The sequence below is a fragment of the Odontesthes bonariensis genome, chromosome 21 (genome assembly GCF_027942865.1).
Source record: "Odontesthes bonariensis isolate fOdoBon6 chromosome 21, fOdoBon6.hap1, whole genome shotgun sequence".
Taxonomy (NCBI): Eukaryota; Metazoa; Chordata; class Actinopteri; order Atheriniformes; family Atherinopsidae; genus Odontesthes; species Odontesthes bonariensis.
The window spans coordinates 25,675,923-25,702,816 of record NC_134526.1 but is presented as its reverse complement, the minus strand read 5'-3'; the positions used below and the strand labels follow the sequence as shown (position 1 = coordinate 25,702,816).

General features: G+C 41.3%; 1 protein-coding gene across 3 annotated transcripts in view; it reads right to left on the bottom strand.

The window, feature by feature from the left end:
• Positions 1-5,004, bottom strand: part of plppr2a (phospholipid phosphatase related 2a) — a 67,882-nt gene extending 62,878 nt beyond the window's left edge. For all 3 annotated transcript variants that reach the window (XM_075453325.1, XM_075453328.1, XM_075453326.1), the window contains exon 1: positions 4,628-5,004. The gene's annotated coding sequence lies outside the window, so the exon portion shown is untranslated. The remainder of the gene's footprint in view (positions 1-4,627) is intronic.
• Between the last annotated feature and the right edge of the window lie 21,890 nt (positions 5,005-26,894).

Genomic DNA, 26,894 nt, shown 5'->3' with positions numbered 1-26,894 from the left:
ATTCCAAGGGACAGTAAATGCAGCATTATCTGAAGATGAGGTTATTGAGTTTGTAGGGACTTCGGACACCCAGATATGTGCTCTCAATCACAAAAGAAAAGTGATGTTTTTCATCCCATAATATGTCCCTATACTAAATACTACCATACAGTAGGATCTTCGGATTTTTGTACTAGCAGGTGGATTCTGTAATCTTTGTACAGAATCAGAATAACTTGAGTAAATTCCTTTATAGTAGCTTGTAAGCACATCTCCACAGTATTTTGTGCCCCACTACACTGTATGTCTTCTAAAACTTGCAGTGAAGAGAAAATCAAACAAAAAGCAAGGATGGGCTGCCAACACTACACATGTGTGATCGCTGTTGTCACACTTTGCAAATTCTTGTTTGCCAGAATTTGTCAGGCTAAGTGCTATTCTGCTGGAGAGTGGTGCATGTCGTGCACTCCTCTCCCTATTCCCTTAATTTCTGGTGGAAAGAATCGGCCTTAGGGATGAAAAGAGCATAAAGCCGGGCTCCTCGCTGCCCACGGAACATCACATCGTGCCAACCGACACTGCTTTTAGAGGGACTGTTGTTTGCGTGTGTGTGCAGCTGTGTGGGGGAAAAAAGTGGCTGTCAGGGTGAAGAAGCAGAAGCTCTTGGTAATGGAAACCAACAGCGAGAGTAGGACAAAAGGAGAAGCAGATGGAGGAACTGTTCCTGTCTCTTCTCCTCTGGAGGCGGATCAAAATATTAATTTGTGTTTGTTTACTTGGGTATGAGGCAGCACGAAGAGACTCTGGTACACTTTGGACCAGCAGCTTCAGGAGGATTAAATTAAGAGTTGGTGGTGGCAGGTTCCCTAAAGATGTTTCTGAGTTTTGGAGAAAAACGACTCAGGTGGGTTGAGATGAAGCAGAGTAGATTCAAGTGACTAATATCTGGAAAGTGGAACAACAAGACACGAATAAATTCCCCAAAAGAATGGGAATACTGAGGCTTAAGTTAAATTTCCCTGGGGCATATACAGACTTCTGAGCTAACCCATTTGGAATGAGTGAATTATTCTCAGAAGAGTTCTCTAAGCGCTGATTTGGGTGACAAATTTGCAGCTTAATTAATATGGAAAAATCTGTCCGCTGTGCAGAACATAAAAACAGAGCTTAAGGCTGACGCAGATCCTCTGGCCTTGTGTCAGGTCCAGATGAAGCCAGTGGTGGGCAAGTTCTTTGAAAAATCAGCTACATATTACAAACTACAGTATTCACGGCAAAGTAAGTGATGAATAGATTACGTTTTACTTTTTCAGCACCACTTCCCAACTTCATTTCGGCCTGAAAGTGCCCCCAATCCTCCACACCTCCACACCCAGACATCATCCTCATCATCCTTCCTATCTGCCAGAGAGTTTTTGTGAGTTGTGGGGGCTTTTTAAATGGAAATGCGCTTTAACTTCCTGTAGACCTGCTCTGTAGCAAACAGAAAAGAAGTTTTTTGGGCAAGATTTGCTGATGAAAAGCTTTGATGTCACTCTTGGGACTTAATTCTATTGGGACTAAATAAACCAAAATATAATTGAACATTAGACCAGATTAGGAGTGGAAATCATTCATGTATTAACATTTCTAATTCTTATTGATTCCGATTCCAATTGACTCTAATTTTGATTCCAAAGACAAAAAATAAAAAAATTCTTAAGTTTTGAAAACAAAAATATCTTTATTCTTAACATTCAAACTCAGAATCTCACTTCTGTATTAATAGGAAATCTCATCCCATAAATGATTACGTAGCTATTTATATTGCCCAGCCTAATCACACATAGCAAGCGTACATACACAGTTGAGTCGAGCTGTGGTTGGAACTCCACCTGGAAATTTAGTTGGACCACCGTCCTTAACCAAGTTTAAATGCACAGGAGGAGAATTGGGTTATTGACTGCCCGGTGTCTAACACTGAAAACCGTGGACTGTGTGTGAAAACGGTCCAAATATTCTACCGCTCCTACCTCTGTGTGAGACCACATGTAAGATTAGCTGAGTATACTGTACATGCAGTGATTTGATCCCAAACTACATTCTCGGGGTCTCACAGCTTTCAGAGTTTGGATTTCATACGGTTTCAGTCATACTAACATGTTTGTATGACTTTCTAAAAGTCCAGTTTTATTGGCAAGGCAAGGCAATTTTATTTGTAGAGCACAATTTGTACACAAGGCAATTCAAAGTGCTTTACAGCTACATAAAATCACAAGGCAATAAAATCATTAAAAAAAACATAAAAAATAATCATTAATTAATTAATTTAAAAGTGAAGTGAAGAGTGCAGACAAAATACTTTCAGGTGTCATGTGCACAGCTAAATAGAACTGTTTTCAGCCTGGATTTAAACATTGTCAGAGTTGAGGCCTGTCTCACATCTTCTGGAAGACTGTTCCAGATTTTAAGAGCATAAAACTGAAACGCAGCCTCACCTTGTTTAGTCCTGACTCTGGGCACCAGCAGCAGGAGACCCCTCCCTGAGGTTCTCAGAGTCTGAGTTAGTTCATATGGCTCTAGCATGTCAGAGATGTACTGTGGCGCTTGACCATGAAGAGACTTGTACACAAGCAGAGCTGTTTTAAAGTCTATTCTCTGAGTTAAAATATGTGTTACATGTGTTATATTCAATTTCTAAGATTAAAGAAAGTATTGTTCAAAAGAGAAAAAATAAACACAAAGCTGAAAGGTTTTTTTTTGGAGTCGGTTTATCTTGATAAATGAGCCACAAAAGGGGGTCTGATTCTGCACGGGGTCAGATTGAGGCTCTAAAGCAGCTTGGGAATGATCTCAGCCCCAGCTAAAGCAGAACTGTTTATGAGCTTTTAAACTCAAATAAAGTACATCTATCCATCCATCCAGTTTCTATACCGCTGAATCCGTCGGTCAGGTCGCGGGGGGGCTGGAGCCTATCCCAGCGGTCAATGGGCGAGAGGCAGGGTACACCCTGGACAGGCTGCCAGTCCATCACAGTAATGTACATCTACTTTGACCAAAAAAAAATCATAGTTTACAATGTAAATGTGATCAACGGCGAGGCATCAGGCAAGTATGGAGCTATGTAGTTTATCCTGCTCTGTTGCCTCACTGTCCAATCTCTTTCTGTACAGTCACGGTTCCATCAGATTTGACTAATTTGACCAACTTTTTAGCCCAACAGACATTAGCAGGCACAGGTGAGACATGAGCGTTCATTACAGGATGGTGCTGCCTTCCCACCAGGCAACAGCATGTGACTTAGATTCATTTTCTGTTTTCGGTTAGCTCCCTTCCAAACTGTCAAAATAATCAAGCACTTCTCTTGTTGAGATTAGAAACTATAAGACACTGTAACTCCTTACAACAGTGAGAAAAGTGATCACAAAACTGTAACTCGTAAATCTCTAATGTTGAATAAACGTTCTGGTTTTTTTGTGTACGTGTGTGGCTATGTGTGAAGACACAGTTCAGCTGGATTTGATCTCATTAGCGGGGGCAGTGTGAAAGGAGGCTTAATGTGATAATCCATCTATCAATCAGAGAAAATCAAGTCTACCTGTCAGCAGAGACAATAGCCTCACACACACACACACACACACATATCAGGGTTAGCAGGACATCTGCATGCTTTCCTGCTCTAAGGTCTCCAGTCAAAGGGTAAAAACCCGGGCAGACATATGTCCTTTCCTCTGCCTCTGCAGTCCGCCACCCTGCTCCAGGACATACAGTGCACATCCCAGTGCACACAAGCACACATATTCACACACACTCACACACACAAAGACTAATTGGACACAACAGTCTGGATCGTGCTTGGTTCTGCCCTTGCCGAGCAATATCACATCCTTTTATGCTTAAGTCCACATTGGTGCAGTGGTAACATTGGAGATGATGCAGCAGCAATGCAGCGTTTAAACGCAAAGTGTCTGTCTGCCATGCTTCTATTTCTGTGTCCCATATCCAGAGGAAAACTCGTAGCATTCATGAAGGAACACTGCTGGAAATGGCCAATAAATGCTGTCTCAGTACACCTTTATCTTTTTATTTGTGTGCTTGTTTTGTATCTTAAATCAGTGTGGCTATTTTTTGCCCTGCAGTTGTCACATCAATCACTTTCATGTCAGTTCCCAGTGTTTATTGAGCGTATGCAGTCACACTGACCATAGAGTCGTGCGCATGCACACACAGAGGCTACAAACATGATAAGCACACCTAACCTGATGCCAGAGTTGAACTGCAAATAGACAGTATGAACATCCCACTCTTCTGACTTTGTCAAATGGACCTCCTGCTATTAAAAGAACAAAGTCAAGGATGAGAGTGAAACCATTATTGGATTCATTCAGAGCCGGATGGTTGAGGGTTCTGTTTGGGGAATACCACAGCATAACACAGAATACCCCAGAGAGGCAACCCCCTTCACCACAACACACACCAACAGGCACACACAGATGCGAAGAAGCAAAAAAACCCAGCAGAATCTTGACTGCAAGAAAATGTAAAAGAGTGACTTTCCCAGCCAGACTATTTCTTACAGCAGGCAGGTTGTTTAAATCATCCTGGCATGAGAAATGGGACAGGAAAACCTGCTGGCTGTCCATTCATTCATCATCCCCTCCCTCCTTACCTTGGATACCTCGTAGCCAAGCTGACGGTTGCCGTGGCACCAGGTTCCTACGTGCTGGCCATGTCAGAACAAATTACGGTAAAGAGGCGTGAAAATGGTCTTCCACCTGGCTGTCTGCCTCCTGTTTCTTCCCTCTCCTCCTCCTCTTCTTCTCCTGCTGCCTCCTGGTCCACAGCAAGAGCGCGTGAGGGCAGCCGAAGAGGCAGCGGCAACAGCAGCAGCGGCGTCTATGTCTCCAAATGGTTCACACATGCACACACAGAGACACACACACGTACTTCCACCCTCCTTTTAATTAGCTTGTTCCAACAACCAGCAATGACTAATAAATCAAGTGGAAGAAAATCACCTCCTGTGCTCCGCTGATCCAGTGAGAGCACACTGAGGAGAGGTAGAAAGTGCAAGAAACATGTGTGTGAAGGAGAAAGAGAGTGTGAGAGAGACAGGGAGGGAAACACATAGAGGAGGGGGGGGCGGGCATTATGTGTGTCAGCTCATTTGTATTCAAAGCTTGTTCCGTCTCTCCATCCCTTCTTTCGCCTCTCCCTCCATCCTTCTCTACCTCTCTGCATGCATTCGTCCCCTTTCTTCTTTCCTTTTCTTTCCTTTCTGACCTAAAAATCTGAAGAAAAAAGGACGTACGAATCGTGCGGACTGAGGACACAAGAAGGAAAAAGGAGGCTGCACATATGTGTCCGTGTGTGCTTTTGTAAACCGCTCAGCTGGATGCCTCCAGTGCAGCATACTTTAGAAGTGGGTTAACAATACATGGCTATTGATACAGCACGTGTAACATCAAAAGAGACAGACCTGGTAACAGAGGGTGAGAGGGACAGGACTCGTGGGTGCTTGAACAAATATGCCTACATGGGTAATTTGAAGTTTGTAGCAGTACAATTTGATGGAACAGCCTGCCAAGATATGTTTCTCTTCCTGACTCATTGGAATGGGGTGCGTGCAGAGAAAAAAAATAATTCTTAATAAAAGAAATGAAAAGAAATAATAAATCATTTTCAACCTGAGTGAAGAAGCTTGGATTTCTACAAATTACATACTCCTCTAGTTTTCACTTCCTTTCAGCCAAATGATTGACTCTGTGGAATTAATATAGCTCTATCATATCTAGGAAGTATCTGGCAGTGCATAAAAAAACCTGCCACAGTTCTCGCTAAAAGTGGCGTCAGAGCTTACAAAAGTGGAACTAATAATTGCAGATAGATATGATCAGTTTGAAAATCAAATTAAATCAAATCAAATCAAATTTATTTATATAGCACATTTCATGTACAAACAATTCAAAGTGCTTTACATAAAATAAAAGCATTGCAGCAGGGAGTGGAAGAAGCATTAAAAATATATAAAAGAATATAAAGAGAAACAAATAAAACAATTTAAATGAATTTAAAAACAAGCAACAGCAACAGTCTAGATAAATTAAAAGATATATAGACACATGAGAACAGAAATGTTTTTAACCTGGATTTAAAAATGTCTACATTTGGTGAAAGTTTAATCTCCACTGGCAGTTTGTTCCACTTGTTTGCAGCATAACAGCTAAATGCTGCTTCTCCATGTTTAGTCTGGACTCTGGACTGGACCAGCTGACCTGAGTCCTTGGATCTAAGAGCTCTGCTGGGTTTATATTCTCTGAACATATCACAGATGTATTCTGGGCCTAAACCGTTCTGGGATTTGTAAACCATCAGCAGGCTTTTAAAATCTATTCTGTGACTGACTGGAAGCCAGTGTAATGCTGCGTGTACACCAAGGGCGACCTACGCTACCTGGTAGCGGAGGTAGCTGGAGAAGCTTCGCTTGAGAATTTGCTTTGGTAGCTTTGTTTGCTCGTGACGTCACATTTAGAATGTTCAATTTTTAAAGGCCCCGCCGCGGCTATGCAGCACCCCCACGAAAAAGAACAAATGAGGAAAGAGAGGGCAGGGACACGAATAAACGTGTTGTTATTTACAATTTGTTATACAAGATACACATCACGTTACAAATTTTGTAAAACTACATTAGGTACACCTGAGAAGAGCAGGAATAGCAGAGGCAGCTGTGAAAAATAAACTAAATTCGAAATAAAATCCAAAATAAATCTGAAATAAAACTTAATTACAGTGAGAAAGGTATGCGTGGGGTTACTACACTATTGTATTGAAGCATTGACACGGCAATTGCAACAGTCTCAGGATTAAACGACTATTGTTTGGATAGGAACCAAAGTTTACACGTCTGTTTCCGCGAACCCCGCGGATTGTCGGACCCCTATCATCTGTGGATTGTCATTGGCTTTCGCCAAACTGCTTCATAGCTCATTACCATAATATTAGCTTGAGTTTAATCGCTGCAATCCGCTCTGGTCGCTCAGGTCTCTTCGCCCCTGGCTAATCCGCTCTGGTCGCCCAGTTAGCTCACCCTCCATGGAGAAATAATGATTTCCGGCGCTCAGGTAGCTTAGGTCGCTCTTGGTGTACACGCAGCATAAGGATTTTAAAACTGGTGGGATGTGTTCAGATCTCTTAGTCCGGGTTAAAACTCTAGCAGCAGCGTTCTGGATGAGCTGCAGATGTTTAATGCTCTTTTTGGGAAGTCCAGTTAAAAGAGCATTACAGTAATCGAGTCTACTGGAGATGAATACATGGATGAGTTTCCATGGTAAAAAGCTGCCTTGGTGACAGCTTTGATGTGGCTGCTGAAAGTCAGATCTGAGTCTATCAACACTCCGAGGTTACCAACTCGGTCAGATATTGTAAGGTCCCGAGTCTCAAGATATTTACCAACGCTGACCCTCTTCTCTTTGCTACCAAACAGAATGATCTCAGTTTTGTCTTCATTTAATTGTAGAAAATTCTCTCATCCAGGTGTTTACTTCCTCCAGACACTGACACAGTACGTCTGCTGGGCTGCAGTCGTCCGGTGACGACACATAAAGTTGTGTATCGTCTGCCTAACTGTGATAATTGATGTTAAAATTCTGCAATATCTGAGGGAGCATATACAAGTTAAACAGTTAAACAGAAGAGGTCCAAGAAAATAGCTAACTTTTTGCAGTTTTTCGCTGACAGTTAATTCAGCCCAGTCTTACTGAAAAGTGTAGAAACTGTGCTTGTCTACATCACAAAAACGTACTAGGGCAGCGGTCATGTAGCGCGCTGGTGAACCACAAACATGCGTAATATAAATTCCACTTTATTTCGTATCCAAATCCTGTTGAGTAACATCTCTTCATCTTTAACGTCAGTCATTGGGAAAACAATCCCTGAAGTTTTTGTCAAAGGATAATCAGCTCATTAGGCATGCTCATAATGTTTGTCTCTTGTATTTTGAACTGCCTTTGATATAGTCATTATCGCCACCTACTGGTCTGGTATGATTACTTAAGCTTTTAGAGATGCTGCTGCTAAGCTAACTAGCTACTATCTCAACCCAGTCTCAAAGCAAATTGTGTAATAGCTACATTGGTCAACAAGGGAAAACGTAGTATTAGCCGCATTCGGACAGAGCCGTTCTAAGAACGGTCCTCCTCGAATTTCGTTCTGATAACTGTCCTTCCCCAGCGGAACTCTTTCAGTCCGCATTCGCACATGAGTCGGGACCAGGTCGGGACTGATGGTATGATTACTTAAGCTTTTGCCAGAATTTCTGCGTTCTCGTGTGGATGAAGATATTTTATCAAACAGAGGAAAAAATATCCCTTTAGAACAACAGCTTAGAACACATTCAGTGGTTTTATTTCATTAGTGAAATAGCTGTTGTGTGATAGCTTCATCTGTTTTTATTTCCCAACATGCTTTTTGTTTCATTATTTGGTGCATTCTTCTGTTATTTGATGTTTTAATTTGTGTTAGTACTACTTAAAGTTTTTCAACTAAGCTGTCCTTTGCTATAGGCAAAAGTCGACAGTTCGGAGCGGGAACTTTTGGAATTCAGAGAAACTCTACAGGTCAGTCCCCACCCGGGGGATGGGGCCATAGGAGAATTTTACCATCCATAAAGTTATGAGTTGCAAACAGAAGCAGCTGGACGGGTTTTTCACTCCTATACACTTCGAACTGTGGACTAACGAGATGGTAACAGTTCCTTTATTATCTTTTATTTTATTAGGTTTTATTAGTACTTTAATTTTCTTTTAAGCTGTTACCAGAATATTTCACTAATTTACATCAAGTCACGCAAGCTCACTGAATGGAAAACAGCTCTTACTTCAAAGCCTCATTTAAAGTATGATGTCAGATCCCATCACCTTTGGCAAAAAGCTTTGATCAGAAAGCAGTTATTTGATCTGTCCCACTGCATTGTCCTCTTTCATAATGCAGACTAGATGACTGGTGTAGTTGTGTAGTTCAGAGAGACCCAGCGGTGCTAAATGAAGTTAATCTGGGTGCGTAGGGGCTCCGCCATAGCCTCGCTTCATTAACATAGCATTAACTCAGAGACATTAGTGGCCTTACTGGTCTTATTTTATGCACACAGCTCTTGACATATATTTTAGAAATGATAATACATTAAAAAAAAGAGGCAAAAGGAAAAAGAGGAGGCCAAATCCACGAGGCTTCCTACTTAATCCAAAAACAGAAGTGAAATCAAAACTAGTCTTTCCCTAAATAATCTGTCAGTGAGCAATTCACCATTTTCCTCAGTCACTTCCTCAAAATTTCCAGTGATTTTGCTGTCCTGGCTTGTATGGATCTCAGTGGGATTGTCACAGTACCGGATGAGATACAGCCTGAGCGTGGTGGAAATGAGAAATCTGCCTGTTATGGAGCCATTATGGTTTACAGCACACTGGATCCCTGTCCCATGGGTCTACTCTCATCCTGGCCCTATACTCTGCTGCATCTTTTTGTCCCTCCCCCTCTCTGTCCGGCTTGCACCATCCTCAAGCCCATAGAGGAAACCCCCAAAAACTCCATCACTGATTGATGAGAAGAGAAACCTGAGCACAAAGGACAGAGGATAAAGAATGTAAAATAGAGACCTCACCTTCACAAGTACAACCATAGTGACGGTTGTGCACCGTACGCAATAAAACATTTGACTCATTCATGCACATTGGACAATCAGAGCGCCTATATGCGGCAGAAATCTGAGCTGCATGCATGTGTAAAAGCAAACATTGAAAACACTCATTGTGGAGTGACGTGCATTTCTTCACCTTTACTACATACTTGCACCTGCCCTGTTTAAATAATTCATTTGATCAATTCAGGGTCTGTTGAACATACTTTGCTCATCCATGCAAAGAAGTTCAACCAATGTCACAAGTCAGAGGTTAGGACAAGAAGGAGAAATGCATTCAGAAGAAATTATTTTTAAGGGGAACAACAGCACAAATGTGTTGAAGTACATTCAAAAAATTTTACACTGGAAAATATTGAAAACTTTTAACTTCATGAAACATTTGGCTTGATTTGGTCGGTTTGTATTTGTGCAGCGACCATTGTATTAGCAGTTAAACATCTTATTAACATTACTTTTAACCAGTGACAGAGCACTGAAACCCTTTCCAGGGTTGGCCATGCTGAGAACGATTACTGTCCCAGAAACTCATGCCTCATCATCTTTTTTTCCTGCAGAACATGTAGCTGTAGGGTATATCATTCTTCTTTTTTTTTTTTTTGTCCCTCTTATTTACACACAGCATGAGTGCCATTTTAGGGTCCACCTTGGTAATGTAGTTCTTAATCAAATGACATCAGAGTGTGTTTACATAAACACCAACTAAATCTATTTGTCTATGTTCACCTATGGATTTTAGCCAGTTTTACTTCTTGGTATATTAACTGTACTTTTATCCTTGTCTCTAATTTGATTCTATTTACTTTGTATATTAATCCATCCTTATTTTGTTGTTTTACTCCCTGGTTTAATGTAGCCTGTAAATGAAATACATATTTCAATTTCATTTAAATCCATGGCTTGTTTTGTTTAAATTAAAAAAACAATTCTTGATTGACTGATCGATTGATCGAATGAACAGGATTTTCTTCATGCATGTCCCTCCTACACAAGTAGGATGTCACTAATGTGGGTCCTTTTAATGAATGATTTAATTAGTTCAAATGTTTAATTCAGATTCAGATCAATTCAAACCAATTCATCAGCCATTCTAAGCTGTGTCAGCTTTTTAGGGAGATTTGGCTGCAGTCAGACAGAACCAGGCCTGCTGTTCCCGGTGTTTCTGGCGCTTGTAATGAGCTAAGCTAACTAGCTACTATCTCAACCCAGTCTCACAGCAAATTGTGTAATAGCTACATTGGTCCACAAGGGAAAACGTAGTATTGTCACAATTTGGCCCCCAAATTTGTCACAATATTACATTTAATTTGGCCTATTCATTTACATTGCCTTGCAACCAGGTCACGTGACTATCAAGTTTCCCTCAGCGAGGGATAACAGCCTCCTGAACCTACCAGTAGGTTTAGTAGGCCCCTACTAGCCCCTATAAATGGGACTGATGTGTGCTGATAACGTCTATTGAATAGACTGATAACAGTCAAATTGGGTGGATAGATATACTTATATTATTATCAATGATCAAAAATTTTCCAAAGTTCCAAAAAATATAAAATGAACAGAGTAAAGCAAATAAGAATGCATATACAATAGAAGTTCTGTTGTGTATGGAAGCCGAGAACGGCCGTGGATTTTTATTTTATTTTATGCACGTTATCTCGAGATAACAAAGATCGTTTTCTGGTGATAATGATTTAATTATTTCGTGATCTAAAGATAACAAAGATCACTTTCTTGTGATCACAAATTAATTATTTCGTGATCTCGAGATAACAAAGATCACTTTCTCATGATAACGAATTAATTTATAATGTGTTCGTCTTGATTTCAACCTACAAGAGCTGCAACGAACGGCTTCCGTAGCCACTGGCTGTAGCTGTCATAGACATATAAAAATGTCACATGAAGATGATCTCTTTATATGTCTAAATAGCTGTAGGCTACTGATGAGTTACACTTTACGTTAGTTTGTCCACTTGACTGGGTTTGTTTAGGGGCTACCGGTTAGCAGATGAGAGGCTGACAAACTCCTATCTATCCGGCTGCTTCAGCTAAGGTAACAATTAATTCATTATCACGAGAAAACGATCTTTGTTATATCGAGATAACGAAATAATTTATTCGTTATCACGAGAAAAAGATCTTTGTTATATCGAGATAACGAAATAATTAATTCGTTATCACGAGATAACAGTGCATAAAAAAAATAATAATTCACGGTCGTTCTCGGCTTCCGTAGTTGTGTCATATGTAACTACACACAATAAAATCGTTGTTCCTTCACGTTAGCCTAAATTCCTTCGCATTGTCCTAGTTGTGCGCCACGCAGATATAGTGTGGCTATATCTCATATATATATATAAATAATAAATATATTAAATATATATATATAAATAATATAAATTATTATTTATTTTTTTAACAGAAAGTACGGGGAATGTCGGTGAAGGTCGTTGACGAAGAGATAGCCGCGTCCATGGCAACCACCTTAAAGGGATAGTTAGGCTCTTTTGACATGAAGCTGTATGACATCTCATATTAGCAATATCATTTATTATATTTGACTTACCCCCTGCTGCATCCTGTGAGCCGAGTTCCAGCCTCGTTTTGGCGTTGACGAAGGTAGTCCCTTCATATCCATGCGTACAGCCACCTGCCGATAGCCGCACCTGTTACGGTGTTTACTGCTCGGAAGCAGGGGACTGCTCGGTCTGCACTTCGGTCTGCACAGTTTACACAGTCCGTAGTGATACGAAGGTAGAGAGAAATAGCGCTAAGCGATTGTGAGGTCTGACTTTTTCTTTTTTTTTGTGATGCAAATGTATTACTCTTTTGAACGCATATTGTTTTGAGAAGCAAAACGCTTTATTTTTTAAGCCCCAGCCAACTAGCCAGACTACCTTCGTCAACGCCAAAACGAGGCCGGAACTCGGCTGGAACTCGGCTCACAGGACGCAGCAGGGGGTAAGAAAATGTTCATAAATGATATTGCTAATATGGGATGTCATACAGCTTCATGTCAAAAGAGGCGAACTATCCCTTTAACAACGGTAGAAAACGTTTTATTTTTACGTTTTTTTAAGGAGATACTAAAATCTTCAGCAAAACAAATAAAACGAAAGATCGTGTACATTCCTTGAACGAAGATTATGAAAATATTATGTATAGTTCTCGCTAGAAATGCCATCGAAATGCATACACATCACATGCAGATGCTTTCTTAAAATCATGGTTTTTCACACAAAACAGGCCGACAGTCGGCCATTTTCTTTTTTCGCTGAGGAAAACTTGATAGTCACGTGACCTGGTTGCAAGGCAATGTAAATGAATAGGCCAAATAAAACGTAGTATTGTCACAATTTTGGGGGCCAAATTGTGACAATACTACGTTTTCCCTTGTGGACCAACGTAGTTATTGCATAATTTGCTGTGAGACTGGGTTGACTATCTTCATATTCACTCAGAAGTGACAGTGAACTTCTCATCTAACAAAACTGTAGTCATATATATACTGTATATACACACTCTCTTTCCCAGATTCATGTATCACCCCCATCATTATCTGCACAGATCCCCAAACACCAACTAACCAGCACTGACACACACCAACGCCCCACTGTATCCCTACGCCAAGAGCACCAGCTGTGGGTCTGCAGGGGAATTCATTAATCAGCCCCACAACAAAGGACCACATTCCTCCACTATCCTTGATCCTTTGTCTGAACCACCCACATGATCCCCGCGCTAATCCACCTAATGCACAAAAAAAGATCCTCACTTATTCTGTGAAATGGCTTTACAACACTTTCACGGACTTTAGATATGAGTGCATATGTGAATACTTTATGATACATAGCTAAATAAATAGATGGAAACTGGGACAAAGTTAATTGGAGACTACTAAATCGTAGCAGCCAATCATGATTGGTCATTGTTAATGTAAGATTCATCTTAAATAGCAGCTTAAGTTAAAAGTCTAAGAATAATTTGATTAAATATTAAATCAATAGATTTATTTAGTAATTACATTATTACTCCTCACTTACTCATGCGTCCTGTCTGAGGGTTCGTCATGAAGCTGTGCTACTTCATATTCGCTCAGGAAATGCCATTACTAACAAACCATTAACATAAACACATGTGGGCAAGGTTCTACACATATCAAGCAGGGGGCGACAGCAGGTGTTCTCCTCTTTCACAGTGATTGGAAAATAAATTCCATCTCATGTATTCAGATTTCTTGAGCTGTGGTTGGCTATTAGCACTCCCCCACCCCTGAACACAGGATCCACTGGAGTGGTCCCTTGTTCATTTGCTATAAACCCCTCAAGCACAAAGGGAAATGATGCATGTTATTGCAAACACACCAGATGGGGTCCCGAAGCTGAGAAGATGGAGGCAGAGCTACAATCTTTCTATAATGAGATGTAAATAGAGGTGACTCCACGCTGGGGATGGTGACAAGCTCATTCTAATGGATAAAAATGCAAAGTGAAGTAAGTGACAGGTTGCAAACCTGCATTAGAATACATTATATTTGTTAAACTAGGTTTAGCATCCAGCTCTTCTTAGACCAACACAAATCCCTTATCATTAAAGTGTCTGAAATCAGTGTTAATAGAATAACATTGGCTCAAATAGATCAAATTTAAAAGCTATCATAATCACGAATGAATGATTCATTTGTTCTTTTTTTAGCTTTTTCACATGACTGCTTGAAGTCCATCTGTCTGGATTTTCAAAACCCAATTAATCCTGTTCAGGGGGCTGAAGTTTTTTAGGGGTCAGTTTCTGAGGAGCAGCGAGAACTCAACTCTGCAATTTGTTCATTCATTCGAACCTTTATTCAAAAGATGCGAGAACAAAACAGACCATCTTCAGGATCTTCACTTCACTGTAGGCTGAAAATTATAACAAATCTACAAGTTACTGTTATTAACACACACAAAAAAATGCGATAGAGGCATGTTCACAGTTGTGTTGTAACCTTTTAATCAAACTTTTTAATTATTTGGGAACTGAGAATACTAAATGTTGCGGAGACGTCTGTGTTCATTCTTACTATGAAGCCTCACTGTCCGAAATTGTATAGAATCAAGTCTGGCATTAAATTAACCTCTTAATTCACGGGAAAAGACATTGCCTTGATAATAGCATATGTCTCTCCAAAGTTCCAGTGTACACTATACACATACATGTGCAAGTCATCCATGCCACGAACACTGACACTCCCCCACACCATCACACATGTTGGCTTTTTTTTGCCCTTCAATGATAACAGTCTGGATGGTGTCTCTCCTCTTAATGAAAATGATGACGAGTCACCTCACTTTCTTCTTAGGTCAGGAAAGAGTCCCTCTTTGGTTTCAAAGAAACACAAAAAAGGAACAGTTCAAACAAGTGGGCAAACGTTACGGCAATGTCCCCACCATCGCTTTGACCCTACAAGATCCACAGTTTAAAAGTTGGCATGGTGGTTAGACTCCTGGTAGCTATTACCTGGCCTCCCAACAGCCGTTTATATTGGCAACTTACACTTTTGCTGCCTGGTGTTGGAACAAATTACAATGCAAACAATTTTACAGTGACAATAAATACAGTGCAAACAACCTTAATAAATGCATATTGTGAGGACATCAATCTATCTTCTGTCTGCAGCATCTTGGATGGCACAAAGGATTGTGGGTGTTTTGAGTTGAGTCAGAAGCTACTTTGAAATCCCACCGAACAAAACACTAAGTCGTTTGAAGTTCTGTACATTGCAACAGTCCTTCAGCGGGATTTGTTGACACGCCGTCCCGGAGATGGCAGCTGTTAAGTGTTAAAATTGGCTTTGTTCTTAGACATTATGAATGAAATAGGGCTCAGTACTTTTCCATTTGACCTAAAGTGATCCAGGAGTAGAAAGACAAAACAATTAGGAAAGCCTGGGAAAGCAAGGGCAGATTCACACACACACACATTGTTTTGGGCTGATCCAGAGAATATGACATAACATTTACAAATACGATACAAATACGATACAAATACGATACAAATAATATTTGTCACTGTGAGAACTACTTTGGCAAAGTGGCAGCAGAGGAGTTTATCCCTGGTTCCGGTGACGTTGTAATTTACCATAGAAACGGTTGCAGTTATAAACCAGATATGTTAACATTTGTGTTTCTAAATATTCCGTCAGCCGACGTGAATCTGTTACCTGTCCCAGCTTCGATTGACAGGGGAAGCTAACTCATTATTTCATCAGCAGAAAGTCTCAGAGCTGCTGTCAAGTTTCTTCTAATGAGTTCGCAGCCCTTCAGTTCAGTAGAGTCGAGTTGGTTAAGGTATGCTCTGCAGACAGCCGCTAACAATTGCTAATAAACAGTTAAATGCTGTGTCGTTAGTTCTAACGTGGTGTGAGAGGTGTCCTGACATCCACAGAAAACTGATTTTGTAAAGGTTATGATTGATATTTTCAGCATGCTTGTAAATAACGTCATACGTCGTTGCACTTTACATTGGTCCACTGATCCCCAGGTCTGTTTGACTCTGAGATCATACCTCGCATGTTTGTATTCTTGCCACAGCGCATTCTGAGGTGGCAGCAGGTGATGAAAAGCTGAGTGTTGTGAGACTCAATGGCAGCAGCCCAGAAAAATACGATCAGTTTATTTGCTTAAATAAAATGTAAAGCGCAACAAGCTGCACAATCAATGCATATCTGAGTTTAATGCAGTTGGAAATAACTTCAAACAGGCGTGTGTGCAGGCGTGGTAATGGCACAGACCCACTTCTGCAAAGAAACAATGGATGAATAAGGTCAATGAATCTGCAGAACATGCTGCATTCCAGGCTGTGTCTTAACCAGCAGGTCAATGTCGGTGCATATTTTTTACCTTTTACCCGACTAAACGTGTCCAAAAAGAGGCTCATCCTGAAAGTTTGTCTCAAAAAACATGTGGATTTTATTCATACTCTTTCCACGTAATTGTGGTCTCCTAAAAATGTAATGCAGTGAGTTACAAATAGGGTTGAGTCTGTTATTGTCATTGTTTTTTGTACTTAGTTATTGGTTCTATTTTTATTTAGTACTCTTCAGTTTTCTGTATTTAGATCAGTCTTTGTTTCACCTTCTGTTTCTCAGTATTCAGTTATGTTTTATTTCTCCTTGTGTATTCTTTGTGTTTGGTAGATTCATTTTCAAAGTTAGTGTGCTCTCCCTCGCCCCCTGTGTTTTGCCATCTCTCTCTCTCTCTCTCTCTCTCTCTCCTCAGTCCGTCTCCTGCCCTCTGCTCTCATTCACTCCCACCTGCAACCTGTTTGTAACTAACCACCAGTTCCTGCTTCAGTAATCACCTCCCCAGTATATATGTCTTTCTAGTTCAACCACTCCTCGCCGGATCCTCGTCTGAATTTCCCGTCCTATTCCTCGTCCTATTTCCTCGTCTGAGTTCCTCGTCTTATTCGTCTCACTCCTGTCCTATGCCCCTGGTCCATGGTTTTCCTCGTCACTCCTGTCCCGCAAGTATTCAGTCTGGTTTTGTTATTTTCTTAGTTGTATATTCAGTGTGGTTTTTTAGTGTTCCAGCCTTTTGTTTCTATTTAAAATAGGGCTGGGACTTTAGCGCGTTAATTTCGATTAATTAACTACACACATATTAGCGCGTTAAAAAAAATAACGCATTTTAATCGCACACTACAATTTTTTTATTTTTTTATTTTTTTTTAATACAGACGGATGGAAGCGTCGTTAAGAGCGTGGTTGTATGCAGATTATGCAACAAGGAATTCACGTATCACCGCAGCGTATCAAGCCTCAAATATCACCTCAACGCTAAACATGTAGCAGCTAGCGTGGAAGCTAACGGGAGCCCAACGCAGCTTAACATCCAAGATTCTATATACTGTGTTTTCATGCATGCTACATTCAGATTTCAAATAGGGATATGTTCTGTGTTTGTTGAAATATTGTTGAAAATGTTAATTTTCTAAAGGATAAAGTATATGCGATTAAAATGCGATTAATTTCGATTAAGTAATTTCAAAGCCTGTAGTTAACTCGATTAAAAATTTTAATCGAGTCACAGCCCTAATTTAAAATAAATCCCTTAACTTCATTTCTGGCTCTTCATTCACCTGGGTCCTCCCTTAACGCACCATGACAGTCATACGAAATCATTGTCCAGATAGATGGATGAAATCTCTGGATTTTAACGTCTACCGACTATAAAGGCTTTGAGTTCATGCTGTCGGTTCTTTTTTCTTAAAGAAAATCATCTCCACAGTAAATTTTTTTAAATCTACATTTGATATCAAAAGTGAACACACTACTGTTCATGTAAGATCTAATGCAATTACGATAAGGTGATAACATTTTGAATTATTTTCTATTTCAATGATATCGTGCATTACTTCTGCTGCATACCGTAGGCAGTTACGTTACTGAGTTGAAACCCTTTTGACCTGGATAGTGTGTGAGCTGGTGCATTTGGCTGAATGTGTTAACGTGCTCCTGCATCGTACAGCAGACAGAGACGGAGTGAAGGGTCTGTCAGCATTACGAAGATCCAGATTGGTGCTCAAGGCCGCTGTGACTTGCTATAAGACACCCACATGCTGAAGCAGAGCGCCTCATTAGGTAAGACACGCAACGGTGGGGGCGGAGGACCAAGAGAGCGCTGGGTGGGAGGATGAAGGGGATAGATCTCCACGCTCCACATGGCTGGAATCTTTGAAAATGCTCCTTCTGTGTCTGTACTTCGCACTGGCAGTTCAAAGAGTTGATGGCAAGAAGGGCGGCAGGAGGGTTGGAGGACACCATAAAATCTTCTGAATGTGTCTCTTACTGATAATGAGCAGGAACTGCATAATCAGGCTTGAACTGCCAACAGCTCTTTCATGTGTTCTGATGATTGGTCACAGCCGGCCGAGCATACACGAGCGCAAAGAGGGGTCATGAGGCTGAAATGTCAAGTGTCGTAAGTTACAGAGGGAATGAAGTAGTAATAAGAGCTACATTAGCTAACCGCACTTACCTCTGGGGTTTTTTCTCATATTCAAATGTATCTATCACAGAACAACTTTGTCATTTTTGCTTATTAATGGTGTAATAGTACGCACATAGCCTTCATACCTCTGTTGAGGAGCAGCATGGGCATCCACAGGAAGGTAGACTCGGGTTGAATCATTACTGAGCAACACACAATTTCAGCCTTAAAGGGATAGTTCGCCAAGGAGAGAAAATAGCGCCACTTTCCAATAGCGATAGAAAATAGCGCCAAGCGATTGTGAGGTCTGACTTTTTCCTGCACAACGATTTTGTGATGCAAATGTATTACTCTTTTGAACGCATATTGTTTTGAGAAGCAAAACGCTTTATTTTTGTGGCCCCAGCCCACTAGCCGGACTACCTTTGTCAATGCCAAAACGAGGCTGGAACTCGGCTCACAGTATGCAGCGGGGGGTAAGAAAATGTTCATAAATAATATTGCTAGTATGGGATGTCATACAGCTTCATGTCAAAAGAGGCGAACTATCCCTTTAATTTCTATATCCACTGATGTTGATAATAGAGCAGAATTTTGACGAGGTTGCATTTGGGTTTCTCCCCTGGCTCTCTCCCATTGCAGCACGGTTGTTCAGAGTCACCACACTTCATATGAAGGAACACTGCCCGTCATTCATTTCAAATGTCAAGATTCATTCTAAAATGCTAACATGCAATTTGGTAACCGTCGTGGCCTTTGGGTCCTGATTTTGATTCTTCCCTTTTTTGGAGCCTCAGTATTCAATCAGTTGGGCACCACGAGGCTCGCTGTGAGCAGCCGGGGCGAAAATCATCAACACAACGTGTTGAGATTGAGGTTCCAAGAGGGCGAGCGTCGCTAGACAGGAAATTGGGCCCAACCACCATGTGCACCCTGATGTCATGTCCAGGTGCACATGGCGGTCACCTCCGACCCGGGAACACAGAGGCTAGCGAGGCCAAGCCGCTCTCGCAGGGACTGAGCTTTCAGTCAAGGATTAAACTTACAAATCCTCCCATCTTAAACACAGAGACTGTTGATGTCCATCATGGGGCTTAAGGCAGTTCTTGAGATGCAGGCTGACAAGCTGAAAAAAGGGCCCAGCATTGCAGAGGCATAGCGCACACAGTGAGCTGTCAGTGTCTGACCCTGAATCCACTCTGTGAACGTGATGGATAGGCACAACAGAGACACAAAGCCTCTGGCCTCATTTTTTTGGGTTTGGTTTATTTGTCAGATAAACCAGCACATTTCTCTTTTAAACTTAATGCAAATCTTAAAAGAACGTGGCTCACTGTCTCAGACCCACCCTCATTTAAACAGCTCATCAAAACCATACGCTTGCCTTTATCTCTCTCCTCCCTCCTCCTCTCTTCCTCTGCATAATTTATGTGGCTCATTGTCCTACAGAGCCATTACTCTCTGATCAGGTGACCCACTTATGAGGGGGAAGCCTGCGCCATAGATATGGTCAGTGTGGGGCTCATAAATCATCATCTACTGAAACACAGTCAGATGCTGAGTGAGCAGTCAAAGCCCACTTGGTGTAGTAATGGACTGTAGCCAAACTCTGTATGTTATCACTAGATACAGGAATATGATATATCAATACCAGGATGCTATGCAAGGATCAGGGGAGATATACCCAGGGTTTGATGCATCAGCATTAGACCAGATGTTTGTTATTTATATTTTGCAGGATTCTAAGACGAAAATCTCTGCTTGTTTGTTGTAACTTTTTATGCCAATTGAAGCGCAGGTTCGGGAAAACGCACAGCTGTCTGAGCTGTGAGGGACTTTCCAGGTAAAGGGAGATTAAAAGTGAAAACATGCACACCGCAGACTTACAGGACCGCTTTTGAAGTTTTTCATTTTCGTCCGCATGCCTTCCCTAACATCCCGTCTCGCTTGACACAGTTTCAAACCCGAGACTGATTCCATTGGCCTGTTGGGTGTGAAGAGTGAGATATCTGAGTTTTATGTTTTTGAAAAGGGAGCGAGGAAGACATATAAATGAAGCAGAAGTAAAAACAAGTTCCGAGGAGCTCTTAGCGACACAGAGCGCTATTTAAAGAAAGAGGATCAGCACAGGCTCGAAATATCTTTGTGAACCAAAAATAGTTTTCTCTCTTTCCCATCTCAGAAACTTCTCTTGCGTGTGTGTGTGTGTGTGTGTGTGTGTGTGACTGAATTGTGACATCAACACAGCACTATAGCCTTTCCTTTCACCCCTGCAGGCATGCTAGACTCACCTCCTGAACACTAGGTGTCTCTATACAGCTCGACACTGTGGGAATAGTCTCACAATAGGTGCAATATTCACACACAAAATGTAACTACACAGTTTCAACCTCTTTGTTGAACTTGGCAGTTTTGGATGCTTTCCAACATTTACAGCAGTTAGACCTGCTCGGCTTCGGATGGGTCGTACAGATTCCCGTAGAGCTGGACATCACTGGCACGCCTCCCTGCAGACCGAGACATGGAAACAAAAGCTGCGTCTATGTAGGGAAAAGAGTGACAAAAACATAGCAACTGTACAATCTTTGAGTCTTTAATGACAAATGGTCCACACACAAATAACACCGTTTAACCGTAGCTTGCTTCTACAGAGCACTTTACGAGGAGTTTCTCATGCACCACTGACACAAACACTCGGAGCGCTTCTCACACTGTATTTGCAGTTTTTTAGCATGTGCAGCACCTTTTGTTCTACAATCGAGCACCAATGAGCATATCACGAGCAAGGTGGGAGTGAAAAAAAAACTTTCACTAATGTAAAAAAAAGTGAACAAACTAATTGAAGCTGGTTTTGCCTGTTAATCACTTCAGACCACACTGGATTCGCATTTCATATTTTGCAGCATTTTGAAAATATCTCTTCAGATGTGCTCCTCCAGTGAGTAGAGACCCAGCTGCTGAGTTACTGCTGTGCTCACGCTGCACAGTGTGACTTGATAAAAATGTTACTTGGACGCACATTTACAGAAGAAACCAGATGTCAACAAAAGTGGGCAACACATTTACTTTAACAGCTTTTCCAGAAGAGTGGAGCTTCAAGTATTCCCTACTCATAGCATACTGACAGCATGATGGAATATGCTTTCACAACATATGTGTGCTAGCACAAGCCTGTTTTACGCCGTGTTATTTGAATCCCCTTTAACTGCAGTTACCATCATATTTTGACCTTCAGTAAATGCTGAATCTTTTTTTTTTAAGCACTGTGAACCCATTAAAGCTATCACAGCAGATCCTTGACTCCCTTCTTTCCCCACACTCTCAGGGGAGGACAGAGATACACTGTATGAAGGACAGAGGAACAGAAAAAAAGGGCAGCTGTTTCTGCAGAGTATCTTCAACACATATGCTGGCGTTACCACGTGAAGCTGCACTGCTGTTGCTTGTGAATACAACTCAGAGGCGGCCAGCAGATACCGAGCTCAGTCTGCATTTAGAAGGGAAAGACAGAGAGACAACGCTGCATAATTAATCCTCATATGGGTCACGTCTACAGTAATATGCATGCTAATTGTTCTCGCTCTCAGTGGGTTACAGTGCCAGCATGCCATGCCCTTCTGGCCACTTTGTGGGTGGATCAATGTGTGCACATTTGGTGCGATCATATGCTCCCTTTGGAGAACGTGGGTTGTTTCCACGCAAGGGATCATAACGTGTAGGCTGCAGATCTTTGATTTTCAACAGGAGGGAAAGATCCCACGGAGAGGTTCATTCAGTCAGTGGCGAACATAAAGAAGATGCACGAATCAAGGGGAGGCGACTTTGAAAGTTCCGGTTCTATCCAAGTAAAGACATCAGTATTTATGAAGATTATGTTGCATACAGTTTCTTCTCACTGAAATCTTCCTGTGTTCTTTGGGGTGAGTGCAATAGCTTGTAGGTCCCATTTGCAAACCCATTAGCTAAGACTTCCTCATGTCTTGTGGTTGAATTTGTATCTATTTACAGTGACCAAAGCCAAAAGCTTGCTTGAAGTTAGTTTAAATTGGAATGGCAAGCTCAACAGAGATTGAAGCACAGATGGAAGATGCAGACATTGGCTGCAATACACGTCTTAATTCCTTTTAAATTTTTAGTTTCAAAGCAACCAAGATTTTCGTTTTTTTTCACAATTTCTAAAAGACCAACAGCACAAACGCAAAAACAAGAGTGTCCCACATTTCAGGTTGTTGTTCCACAAACTGTCCTTCTTACACTGCCCCAAGGAGACAGCAGAGGGCTTCGATAGGCAGGCGATACTCTGCAAAGAGCCTGGCACCGACACAAAGCAGACACAGAACCACAACAACAACCTATATATATATTTTTTTCCCTGCTTGAAAACATCATTGGTATTTAGGAAGTATCAGATGCGTGGATGCAGTTATTTTCCATCTGGTGAACTCAGCCAACGGCAAGAATCTCATCTAGGCTGAGATGCAGATGGGTCTTCTGTCTCAGAGAGGAAGGGGCTACAAGTTATATATTATCATCTATGTTTGCAAGGCAGTGTGGCGTTAATCTCGCTAGGGCTAAACCCACAGCCCACACACTGCTGTGTTTTTACAGCAATGCTACATTAATAATGAGCTCCATCAACGTTCCTTTTTTGCAACACCATACTGAGTGACAATCTTGGGACCGATTCAAGCAAATGAACAGATTGTTTTGTGTCTCCCAGCTGTGATATTTGCTAAGAATCTGAAAAACAGGAGTATTTTGTATATGGGTGGCTCGCCCATTGTGACAACACAGATTTCTACAATCCTGCGGAGGTCAGCTTCGTAAGTATTTTAGGCATCGAAGAAGCAGTATGTGGTCAAAAGATGTCATTCTAGGACAAAGATACAGCTGGATGCATATTTCTATAATGCAAAGTTTATTATAAAGAGCATATGAGCATTTTTTTTATGTTTTTTTATGATTTTTTATTTTTTATGATTTCACATTATGAAGATCTCATAATCCCATGGTCTGCTGTAAATATGAGTGATTATTACTTCCTATAAAGAACTTCCACATATAAAGTAAACTAGTTTTATGAGCTTCATGAGATCATTGCAATGTGTTATATAACCTAAAGAAAAACTAGGCTTCATGCATCATCTGCAGGGTGTTTCATTTTTGGACTAATTACAATTTACCATTGTTGGCTGAGGCGGATGTCATGCGACGATGACAACATTTTAAAAACATTCTGCCTGAGGTGCTAAAGTAAATGGAGAATGACACTGGAAATTTACAACGCCACTGACCCACTGCCACGAGAACGCGAGAGCTCTCAAACACAAACGGTGCACCCAAACTCTGCAGAATAACGTAAGCCGAGATGACTTTTTGTCACGATTGTGCTTGGGCTGTGGTGCTGTTGTCGTGGTTTCCGGGCCTTAGGCGGGGCTGAGCAGGTTTCCAGGAAGTCCGAGCCAGAGTCTGGACAGCTCCTGCCTTCACACCTGTTCCTCGTCTGTCCTCATCAAGACACGTTCTTAAGGATCTGCAGCAGCAACCGATCTTCGCCAGATTGTCTCACTTCACCAGTGGTGAATAGGCCGATTCCTGTGTTTTCATAGAAGGTATACTTTCAAGTTCTTCCCTTGCCTTCCTGTGTTCTTCAGTACCGATTCCGTCGTTGTTCTCTTCACCCTGGATTCCAAGGACTTAGCGTTCACTGTTACATTCCATTACACCTTCCTGTCCTGCCTGCTCACCCCATTTAGAAACCACAGCCAGCATCCTTCCCTCCACTCTGGATATCCACCTGGACAGATCATTACCCTTGTCTGGATAAATAACTATCGGATCCACGCTAACCGTCTCCCTCCTCTCTGAGAGTTCCCTGATCCTCCCTGTGGCTTCCAACACCACCTACCCGTAAATAAGCTCTGTCTGAACTCTAACTCAAAGTAACTGTGTCTGCTGTTGGGTCCTTTTGTGAGTCGACTAGGCACCTGGCCATTGAACTTTTAGATCGAGAATTTGTGACTGAATTTTCTTCAGTCAAAAGTCTGCCGAGGCATTCACGCAGAAAGTGGAGTCAGAGGCTCTGTGGCCCACTTTTGCTTTATCAGCGCCATGAGCAACAGCACGTCAACCAAAAATGAACCATATAAATCAGAACTGGACCTAATCTTAGCCAGAGTACATTTTTGTTTTGGTCCATATCCAGAGCATATCCTGCATGAGATAATAGTATTTGGGTTTAACTGTGTGTAAATAAAAATAAAGTTAAAAAAAAATTAAATAATATTGGCTCTTATGTCTGTGGAATAAATGTTAACATAGCAACTAGCAGCCAGCTAGCTTAGATCAGCAGAAGGACTGAGAAATGAATGAACATCTTGTTGTTCTGGCCTGCCCGTCGAGGAGCAACAAAATTCACCTACCAGCTCTTTTACAACATGCTGTACTGTTTTTTATTTTTCTATCTGACAGGGGCACATGTGGAGATTTTGATCGCTGGAAGTCTACAAGTGTCCAACCCTAGTTAAACAAAATCAAATTATACCACTGACAATAAAACACAGCACTGAGAATTTCAAAAATTTCAATCTCAAAGCAGCATGTGATACAACATATTGTTACACAGACTTGAAAATGAATTAGGCTTTGCGCCACCGCACAAAACTGCTTTAAAGATTAAAAAGGCAGGAACTACTTTGTCTCTATAGGTTATAACACAACTCTGAGCAGATGAAGTTCCACAGGATTCTATTCTGGGGCCTCTTGTACTCAACATTTACATTATGTTACCATTTTAAATCCCCAAGGAGGTCATTGTATTTGTAGCAAAGGAAGAATGATTAAAAATCTAAGCCCAACCTCAGTTTGCATTGTTAAAATCCCCAAACCAAACCAGAAACCGGGGTTGTTATTATGGAATTAAAGTGAAACTGCTATAAAGTCGGTGTTATCCTTACCTCATGGGTATTTCAAGGATTAAAGATCCTTCAAGAGCCAAGAAACTGCCAGATCCTCAAGTGTTACTTTAAAAAAATGTTGTGTTTTGATGATTTTGCTGTGTAACCCCTGATATGAGGTTTCCTGATTGAAAAACTTACCAAACTGTTAAAAAAATGGTTATTTTATTTGACAAAATTTTACAGTAATTTTAAGTAGTATTCTAAGTAGTATTTAGTAATAAAAATCATAAAGATGGGTGGGAAATTTGACTTCAGAGTGGGCAAATGGTCACATTTGATCATTGAAAAATAACATATGATATCTCATAAATGCATTTATAAGCTGGTAATATTATACGTTCCTTTGCAGACGGCAAAAATGTACACGATGGAATTTGTTCAACCAAAATAAGTGGATAGATGATTTAAAGTTTTAGTCATTTGAATGTATGTATTTCCACATCTTTTATACATTTGGTCCTTGAAATGACTGACATGCTTCTTCTTCAGTAGTCTCCCAAAACCCCCTTGCTCGTTGAAGGATTTGAAACAAGTACATCACTTTTCTCTCAAGCAAAAGTGCATCAGAGCAAGGAAGCATGCACACTGAAGAGTGCTTTGAGAAAGTCTTAGCGTGCACAAGGGAGCAAGTGGAAACGGAGAGAGATATGTACTCAGCAGCACATGGTGTGCAACAGTGAGCAACATCAGATTTCACTGATCTGTTACTTGAAGAGAAGGAAGGGGTTAAATATTGACGGCTGTACGGGGCAGCTTGAGCCCGCTGGGAAGCACGGGTCTCCCTTCTTCCTAATTAACAAGTACTTGACAGAGCCGCTCAGACAAACAAGGCAACCAAGCACACAGCAGCCATCTGCAACAGCATCGTCTGCCTGAGCTTTGATGGTGATTTAAGCCAATGATGAAGTAAGTCACACTGACATCAGGCTGCACGCAGGCCTTTGAAGGAAGCCACACGTGATGGCTCACAATCTGTGCTGCAAGATGACAACGCCACAGAAACGAATCCATCTGACAGACCAAGGGGCCCTTGAAGGCTGAGATAAAAACCTAAAAATTCCCAGGAAACACGACGGTACAAGGTTGTACCATAAGAAGGAGGATGTGATCTAACATGATGTCAAACCGCAGATAAACGTATGGATGCACGCATGCTAAAACCTGCATGGATAGAAACATTTGTCAAACACTGAGTCTGATTTAATACAACACAGTGTAGGCTATGTGTGTGTGTGTGTGTGTGTGTGTGTGTGTGTGTGTGTGTGTGTGTGTGTGTGTGTGTGTGTGTGTGTGTGTGTGTGTGTGTGTCTGTGCGTG